Source organism: Hyperolius riggenbachi, chromosome 7 (genome assembly GCF_040937935.1).
Source record: "Hyperolius riggenbachi isolate aHypRig1 chromosome 7, aHypRig1.pri, whole genome shotgun sequence".
NCBI classification, from domain to species: domain Eukaryota; kingdom Metazoa; phylum Chordata; class Amphibia; order Anura; family Hyperoliidae; genus Hyperolius; species Hyperolius riggenbachi.
The window spans coordinates 128733332-128743248 of record NC_090652.1 but is presented as its reverse complement, the minus strand read 5'-3'; the positions used below and the strand labels follow the sequence as shown (position 1 = coordinate 128743248).

Sequence of the window (9917 nt, the reverse complement as noted above, 5' to 3'; positions counted from 1 at the left end):
GGGGATTTTCCTGTATATATCTAGTCATTATACCTTCCCTGCCCTCGCAGTGAGGCATAAAATTCACAGCCCAGCACTTCATACCTAGTCCCACTTCCTTAGCTTGGAGTAGGCGGGTGTTCTAATTAGATGTGCTTTGCCAGTGTTAACTTGTGTAGCCTACCCTCTGGCTTTCCCCGTTACTTTTTCTACAGCCCTATTCATTCATCGCACAAAATAGCAATGCCCTGCCAGTTATGTGACGTTTCCGTCCAGCAGAAAGGCTGACATTCCTGCCCGCAACTGTGTCGATAGCTCCACAAGAGCAGCTGAGCTGAGGGATGGGAGTGTTTCAGTGTTCTACGAGGAGGCCACGTGTGTGCAGAATCAGATATGCGGGAGGGCTCTGAGGACGGAGGCGGGCATGTGGTTGTGGAAGATTAGAATATGGAAGGGCTCTGGACGGAGGCGGGCATGTGGAGTAATATGGGAGGGCTCTGAGGACGAAGGCGGGCATGTGGTTGTGGAAGATTAGAATATGGAAGGGCTCTGGACGGAGGCGGGCATGTGGAGGAATATGGGAGGGCTCTGAGGACGGAGGCGGGCATGTGGAGGAATATGGGAGGGCTCTGAGGACGGAGGCGGACATGTGGAACAATATGGGAGGGCTCTGAGGACGGAGACAGGAAGCTCTGTCGGGCTGTTGGCATCGATCTGATCTGAGCGCAGCTATGATGGAAGGGGAAGGAACATAACCCCGAATCGCGAGGTGTGTTTTCCTTGTTCAGGTCCAGTTCAGTCGTACCACGTGTCTGCTCTTCTTCACGTGTTGCTGTTTACAACTTTAATCTTTATCAATGGCTTGTTTTATGTAGTTCTTTTACTATACAGCAGTCTCTGTGTTCTGCAGTGCTTTATGGAGCTGACAGGAAAATCGATTTGCTTGATGTATGCTGCATACACACTTGAGATAAAAGTCTTTGGAAAAGGCAAGATCACAGACCAATTATACCCCATTCCATGTAGTATGAGAGCCATACTCTACACAGTCTATTCTATGGAGCTGCACTCCCCATCAGATAAAATCTTTGCAAGATGCTGCACACAAAGATGCCTGTACACATTCAAAAGATCATTATCTGCAAAAGATCTCTTCCTGCAATAGATCCATTCCTGCAAAATGCATTCATAGTCTATGAGATCTGCAGATCCTCATACACACCTTGTTTAACAGACTTCATCTGCAGATCTGGCAATCATCTGCAGATCTGAAAATCCATCCTGGTGGATCTGATCTGCAGATAATTGCCTGTTAAACAAGGTGTGTATGATGATCTGCAGATCTCATAGACTATGAATGCATTTTGCAGGAATGGATCTTTTGCAGGAAGAGATCTTTTGCAGATAATGATCTTTTGAATGCAGGGCCGGGCCGAGGCATAGGCTGGAGAAGCTCCAGCTTCAGGGCGCAGTGTAGGAGGGGGCGCAGAATTCATTCAGCTGTCATTTCTAATTGTGTTTGAAGCAGAAAGAAATAAGAAAAGGGGATACATGGCAGTGACTGCAAGCCATGTAACTAGATATTAAGGTGTTGGGGAGGTTGTGGGCCCTGTGGCACCTCTTAGTCTAATAGCAATCAGTGTGTGATGGCTGGGGTGGCAGGGATGGAGGGGCGCACTTTGGTGTCTCAGCCTTGGGTGCTGGAGGACCTTGTCCCGGCTCTGTTTGAATGTGTACAGCATTTTTGTGTGCAGCATCTTGCAAAGATTTTATCTGATGGGGAGTGCAGCTCCATAGAATAGACTGTGTAGAGTATGGCTCTCATACTACATGGAATGGGGTATAATTGGTCTGTGATCTTGCCTTTTCCAAAGACTTTTATCTCAAGTGTGTATGCAGCATTAGGATCAGTTCCCAGAGCAATCGCTAAAGTGCTTAACAATTGCGATTTTGCAATGTGATTTCCAGATCGAATTTTTTTTTTTTTTTAATAATGCTGGCTACACACCATGCGTTTCCGCGTTTAAAGCGTCCATTGATACGCGGCGATTCGATTATTTCCTACATGTTCGATGGATCGTTAGTTCGATTTGCCATACTTTACATGGCATTCGACCTAAAAATAATCGAAATGCGCTTGGAAATAATCGAATCGACGCATATCGACGGACGCGTGCGACGCGGAAACTCATGGTGTGTATTCAGCATAAAGCAATGTGCCTTTTTGCACATTAGTTGCATGCAGAAATTTATTTTCACCTGAATGACAAAATCAATTGCAGCAAGATTACTTATACAGTGGTTCTCATTGACTTGAATGAGAATCGCAGTCGCTTTCAAAGAGGGTCTCGGGCAGCGGTCTGAAGGAGGATGCGGGAAGCCTCTGGAAGGTCCAGAGTTCTAAGCTAATGTACCACTATGGTTAGAACTCCAGGTGGCAGAAAATAAATAAAATAGATACTTACCTAAGCATACTTACCTAAAAAGAGGCTTCTCACGCTTTAGAGACCACTGCTTTCCTGACCCTCTTTATATTCGCTACCATGCTCCTCTTCATGCTCAAGCGTGGCTGTACTGCATCTGTGCAAGTACAGCTCCATTGGGGCAGGCTGCACCATACTGTGCAGTCACGGCAACACTTGTGCATAAAGAGGAGCATGCCCATGATAACATATCATTATTTGGGTACCCCATCATTTGGGTAATTTTTGGTGTAGGAGGTAAACAGTTAATTTTAAATGTAATAATGTGTGTTTATTTAACCAGTTCACCCCCAAGGGTTTTTATCCTAACGGACCAGAGCAATTTTCAGTTGTCAGTGCTCCTCCCTTTTATTCCCTAATAACTTTATTACTACTTATAACAAGAAAATGATCTATACCTCGTTTTTTTCGCCACCAATTAGGCTTTCTGTGCATAGTACATTTTGCTAAGAATTTTTTTATTCTAAATGCGTTTTAATGAGAAAAACAGAAAAAAAAAGAAGAAAAATCATTATTTCTCAGTTTTCAACCATTATAGTTTTAAAATTAAACATTCTCCTGTGGATAAAACAAACACGTTTTATTTGCCCAGTCGTCCTGATTATTAAACAGTTTAAATTATGTCCCTATCACAATGTATGGCGACAGTATATTATTTTGAAATATAAGTGTTATTTTTCTGTCCTGTTTTTTTTTTATTCTGGCCATAATTACAAGCCCCTATGTAATAAATTAAAATTAATTTCCCCCCATAAAATATAAATTAACAAAACGGAGTCCCTAAGGCAACTATTTATTTATTTTTTTAGCTGATTTTTTTTTTTTACAAGTGTTTTTTTTTTTTTGGGGGGGGGGGGGGGGAGGGTTGGAAGTGTAATTTTATTAAGATCTGTATGTACTTGAAAATGAATGTATTTTGTAGGTGTAATATACTTTTTGGCCACAAGATGGCGCTAGTGAACACTCATAGGAAATGTTCACTTTTTTTTTTTTTCTTCACTTTATTTAATTGTTACATTTCCTGTTATTGTGAATGGACGTAGCCGCTGTTCGCGGTCACGTCCATTCACTCCAGGCACTGCGATTGGGTAGAGGACCGTTCGGTCCTCTTCCCCAATCACCCAGCACGGAAGCCCGGCGGTAGCGGCGCACACACGGCGGTAGCAGCGGCGGGAACGCGGGACGTATTAAAAAGTCATGTTGCTGTTAATAGCGGTAGGCATGACGTTTTAATACGTTAGAATGTCAGTAAATGGTTAATAAAAAAATGTATGTGGATTTAGTTTTACTATTTGGCAACAAGATGGCCACAGTCAATTTCTTTATTTTTTTTTTAGTCCTGGAAGTGAATGCTCTCGCTTCCAGAAAGTATAGGGAGGACAGGAAACTTTTTTTTTTTTTTTTTTTTTTCTCTTCAGAAAGATTGCGGCTTCTCAAAGAAGCCATCGGTCTTTCTGCCAGGGACTTAGATTAATGAATGAAACAAGTTAATGTTCTGGGGGTTCTCATGGCAATGGTGACTGCCAGGTGGATGTGGGAAAATGCCAGAGGATGGGAGCTTTAAAGGATACATCCAAGGAGAATAAAAAACAAAAAATCCACTTACCTGGGGCTTCCTCCAGCCCCTGGCAGCCGTCCTGTGCCCTTGCCGCAGCTTTGGTGGCTCCAGGTCTCCTCCGCTGCAGATGCCAACCTCGCCAGGTTGGTTTCTTCTGCGCACCACCGTGCAGGTCACGTGGTCGCGCTGACGTCATCAAGACTGTACTGCGCAGGCGCAGCAGTTCTGCACCTGTGCAGTACCGTCCTGATGACGTCAGAGCAACCACCCAGAAGAAGCCGACCTGAAAGCCAACCTGGCGGAGAAGACCGGGAGCTGCGGCGAGGGCACAGGACGGCTGCCAGGGGCTGGAGGAAGCTCCAGGTAAGTGGACTTTTGTTTTTTTATTCTCCTTGGATGTATCTTTTAACCTCCTTGGCGGTAATCCCGAGCTGAGCTCGGGGTATGCCGCCGGAGGTCGCCGCTCAGGCCCTGCTGGGCCGATATCAATTTTGTAAAAAGCAGCACACGCAGCCGGCACTTTGCCAGCCGCGTGTGCTGCCCGATCGCCGCCGCTCCGAGGGTCCCCCCAGCCGCCCGAGCCCAGCGCAGCCGGAACAAACAGTTCCGGCCGGCGCTAGGGGCTGGATCGGGCGGCTCTGACGTCAGGACGTCGACTGACGTCCATGACGTCACTCCGCTCGTCGCCATGGCGGCCTATCTTGTTACTTTCGATTGCCGGAGGCGATCGAAAGTACGCTTCCGGAGCGCCCTCTAGTGGGCTTTCATGCAGCCAACTTTCAGTTGGCTGCATGAAATACTTTTTTTTTAATTTAAAAAAAACCCTCCCGCAGCCTCCCTGGCGATTTTAATAGAACGCCAGGGAGGTTAAGCAAACCTAAATCAAGAAAAAGTTCTTACCACAAAGTGGTATATTAGCTTATTTTAAAACACCGTTCCATAGGTGTCCATTGTAACCCCAGAGCACCCCATCCTCCATCTTTGCTTCTGACGCTGGACCAGATATTCCCATCCTGTTATCAAACTCATCTGGGGCACTGCAGTGTCCTCCCCAGAATTTTTTCTCCAGCCGGGTGGCATGAAAAAGTAGGCGGATGGGGAGAGGTCAAAGAAGGCAGGGCCATGCTTTTCTGCACATTTCTGCTTACAGCAGAGGTGGAGTTGAGCAGATGACAGCCGGGTGGTCATCAAAACTAGCCGGGTGGAGCACCTGACTAAAAGAGCCTGGGGAGAACACTGGCACTGGTCATGTGCAAGTTCATGAACCGCCCATGCACAAGTGCTTACTTGTTCTAGTCATGTGTGGTTGGATAACTCCTAGTGCATTCCCAGTTTAGATGAGCTTGTTACTGGGTACTGAGCAATGCCCAGTTCATTAACTCTCACATGCTCAACCATATGCTCTTGTTAATTACAGTAGCTACTTCCAGTTGACAGGATCAGGAAGGGAGATTAAGGTTTTGTTCACTCTAACAAAGCAGATGGCCATTATTATTATTATTATTAATTATTAAGTATTTATATAGCGCCGACATATTTCGCAGCGCTGTACAGTGTGTGTCTATCTATCTATCTATCTATCTATCTATCTATCTATCTATCTATCTATATATATATATATATATATATATATATATATATATATATATATATATATAATCTATATCTCTATTGTCACTAACTGTCCCTCAAAGGAGCTCACAATCTAATCCCTACCATTGCCATATGTTTATATTATGTAGTGTAAGTACTATAGTCTAGGGCCAATTTTAGGGGGAGCCAATTAACTTATCCGTATGTATTTGGAATGTGGGAGGAAACCGGAGTGCCCGGAGGAAACCCACGCAGACACGGAGAGAACATACAAACTCTTTGCAGATAGTGCCCTGGCAGGGACTTGAACCAGGGACTCAGCGCTGCAAGGCGAGAGAGCTAACCACTAACTAACTACTAACCACTACTAACTAACCACCGTGCTGCCCGTACCATGTTTCAGAATGTAAAGCAAGCGATCGTAGACGGTCTGTGCTGATCCCATTTACTACAGTGAATGGAGTCAGTGCTGCGTTTTGCTGAAAATGCTTGTGTGATATCGCATTACACTGCTGCACAGTGCATAAAGTTCTGATGTTCTTGTGTATTGCACACCCTACGCACTGTAGAAATGCACATGGTAACGCGCACAGTAGAATCCCATTATAGTAAACTCTGATATAGTAAACCTCTGGATATAGTAAAATCAGTCCTCAGGTCCCAGAAAATGCATCTCCTATACATATAAAATGTATGACCATACATGATATAGTAAAATTCTGATATTATAAACTACTTTTCCTGGTCCTTTGGGGTTAACTAGAAATGGATTCTACTGTAGAGTGAGAACAAGGCCTAAAGGTTTCTGGAATAGGGGGAAAAGCAGAACCTTGGAGCCCACAGACACCTCTGGCGAGATGGTTTAGAGAGAATCTGAGGTGAGAGGGATATGGGGGCTGCCATATTTATTCCTATTAAACAATGCCAGTTGCCTGGCAGCCCTGTTGATTTTCTGGCATAAGTGTCAAAACCCTGGAACAAGCATATGGCTAATCCAGTAAAACCCGAGTCAGCTGAGTTGGAGTACCTGATCTGCTGCATGTTTGTTCAGGATCTATGGCTAAATGTACTGAGACACAGGATCTGGAGGGCTGCCAGACAACTAGAATCCTTTAAACGGAAATGAATATGGCAGCCTTCAGAGCCCTCTTACCTCGTGTTCCCTTTAACGTAAACTAACATACCACAATGAATGCACTGTTTCTGGCCATTTTGTTACCTTTAAACAGTGTGCACCAACCCTGTCCTCGAGGCCCACCAACAGTGCATGTTTTGTGGAAAGCCACACAGGTAGTTAATCAGCTCTGCTGATACACTAATTGCCCCACCTGTGATTGTGTGTGGTTTTTTTGCAAAACATGCACTGTTGGTGGGCCTTCGGGACAGGGTTGGGTAACTCTGCCCTAAAATATACACTCACTGGCCACTTTATTAGGTGCACCTTGCTAGTTCCAGGTTGGACCTCCTTTTGCTTTCAGAACTGAACATCTTAGATTCCAGGAAGTGTGTACTTACCTATGTAAACAGGGCTAAAGATGGGAGAAAGGATAGTCCTCTACAATTTTATGGAGCATTTACTGGCTACTGGACATCTAATTCTACAATACACTTAATTGGTTAAAACAAGTCCTCAGTCTTGCCTATAAACATACAAACCTAGTTCCTATTGTCAGTTTGAAAGGCCACTCTACTAGAATGGTCTCCTTTTGGGCAGAAAGAGTTTTCACCTCAGTAGTGCAAATTTGCAAAGCAGCAGCATGGTCATTCTTCAATACATTCTTTAAACATTATTGTCTAGATCAGGGGTGTCTATCTCAAATACAAAGTGGACCGAAATTGTACACTGGGACCTAGTCGCGGGTCAACCTCAATGTCTACTGGCCATCTTCCTCCCTTATAAAGTTTCCTGGTGTCTAGTAGTCCTCCTTCCCCTATACAGTTCTCTGGTGTCTAGAGACCCCCCCCCCCCCACCCTCCCCCTCACAGTTTCCTAGTGTTTAGTGCTTTCCCCCTACCTCCCCATATGGCTTCCCTGGTCTGTGTACAGTGGGCCAAACATAATGTGAAGTGGGGAAACCACTTGAGGGCCAAATTTAATGGCTCTGAGGGGCAAATTTGGCCTTCGGGCCGGAGTTTGACATGTATGGTCTCTAGATGTTCTAACAAACAAAGATCTGGCCTTTGAATGAAAGGTGTTGTCTGCTGTGCTCCAGTCCTGAGTGGGAATAATCTGGAATTTCTCCATCACCTTCATAGTAGGAAAATGTAGAATAAATCCTGCCATACACTGATAGACTCTAAACGATAGATTCCCCTCTGATCAAAATCCGATCAGAGGGATTTATTGCTGTCACACACTGCACATCAATTTTTTTAAAAAATAGCTTTCAGCATTAAGTTTATTAGAAATCAACAGTACCACTACCCTAGGCTTCTACCTGCTAATGCTGCTCTCTCCAGGGCCCAGCAGAGTATTGGCACCGCAGAGCGAAGTCATACTCGTATATCTGGCTGGCACGCTCCTTCCTGTGTGCTTTGCTGATCTCCTGGTGCCTATATCCCTTGACCCAGTGACATGTACAGGCACACGCCGGTCCATGGAGTATGGGCACCTGGAGATGATGGAACTTGGGGAGTTTTCTAGGCCACCTGCATAGACACTGCCACTGGGGTCTTGCCCCCTTTTGACCACGCATCTTTACTCTTATCGGTAAAGGGATTTCCATGCAGTCCTCCAAAGCAGGTCTAGTTCCTTTCCTTAGGTAATACCAGGGCTGTGGAGTCAGAGTCGAGGAGTTAGAGCAATTTTGGGTACCTGGAGTTGGTGTCAGTGGTTACTGAGGAGTTGGATGATTTTTGTACCGACTCCACAGCCCTGGGTAATACAGTAAGTAGGAATGGTGAATGTTTTTATTTTTTATCAGTGCAGTTTGAAAATGGACCAGTGTAACCCCACCTCTGCTTAATTTGATTAAATTGCATAAAAATTCATAATTCTGTATCAACTTGGAGTTATTTGCATTTCATAGTTTATGATAAGTTGTGCACATACATAAAGATGATATGCAAACATTTTGTGAGGATGTGACTTTTAAATCTGTGCTTCCTGTTCCTTTTAGGTGGGAGGAGCCATCCCTCTGTCCCCTGTTGTGGTGGACTTCATCAAGTCCCATTACTGGTAAGAGTCATTCTGAATTTACAAACATGATTTTACTTTGAGAAGAAGAAAAGTACAGTGTACTCAGCTCATGGGTGACCTAGAACCACTAGAAGAGAATAAGGGGCTTAAAGAGACTAAAACGTGATGCTAAATATTATTATGCCTTTTTAACCATTTCCTGGAAGATGGACATGTGTTTAGTGCAAATAGAATGTTTAAATAAAGGCCCATTCTGCCAAAGTGCATGCTCGCCACAGGAGCGCACATGCACACATCATTAGCACTCAGCCTATGGCGTGAGTTGGTTAAAATATAAGGTATTTCCAATTCACTTTTAAAGGACATCTGACCTGAAAACAAACCTGTAAAATAAACCCCATCTGGCATCTTTTGACACCCCTCAGGTTTCCCGTTCTGCAGCCACTCCTTTCCAAAATCTGGCATCTCCATATTGAAAATGGTGCTGTCAGCATCAAAATCTTCACCAAGGACACTTGGGAGTGGGTTTAGTGGGCCCAGAAGCCCGCCTCTTCCTATTTTAAAGTTTGACTTTCTCTGAAAGTCAAACTTTTCTGCTGTGAATTACAGGGACCGGGGGTAGCACACAGAGTAATGGACAGTGCACAAAGGTATGCACCATTGCACAGAATATACCTCTGTGATTAGATTAAATAATTCAAATTCGAGTCAGGTATTTTCCCATGATGCATCACTCCCGAATACAGGTGGTCCCTACTTACAAACAGGTTACATTCCAGGAATTTGTTTTCTAAATTGAGCCATGTGTTAAACATAGTGAAACTTGGATGAATGATTAGAGCATACTTAAACCCAGGACTTCCTCTCTGTTCTAAAAGATAAGCAACAGGATAATAACCTTTACAGAAAAACTTCCCCCCCCCTCTACTTACCCGGGGCTTCCTCCAGCCCCCTGCAGCCGACATGTCCCATGCAGCATCTCCGCTCGCAGCCGCCAGCCCAGAGGCCGACCTCTACTGTGCCTGCACAAGCGACGCTGTCAATCAAGTCCATGTTGTCCGCCTGTGCAGTACACTGCAGACAACGTGGACTTGATTGACAGCGCCGCTCACACAGGCACAGTAGAGGACGACCTCGAGGTTGGTCTCTGCACTGGTGGGGACCC

General features: G+C 44.8%; 1 protein-coding gene across 1 annotated transcript in view; it reads left to right on the top strand.

Annotated features, from left to right (window-relative positions):
• The first annotated feature begins 611 nt into the window (after nucleotides 1-611).
• EEF2KMT (eukaryotic elongation factor 2 lysine methyltransferase) overlaps nucleotides 612-9917 on the top strand; it is a 49623-nt gene continuing 40317 nt past the window's right edge. Inside the window, exons 1-2 of the mRNA XM_068246830.1 lie at nucleotides 612-748; nucleotides 8733-8791. The gene's annotated coding sequence lies outside the window, so the exon portion shown is untranslated. The remainder of the gene's footprint in view (nucleotides 749-8732; nucleotides 8792-9917) is intronic.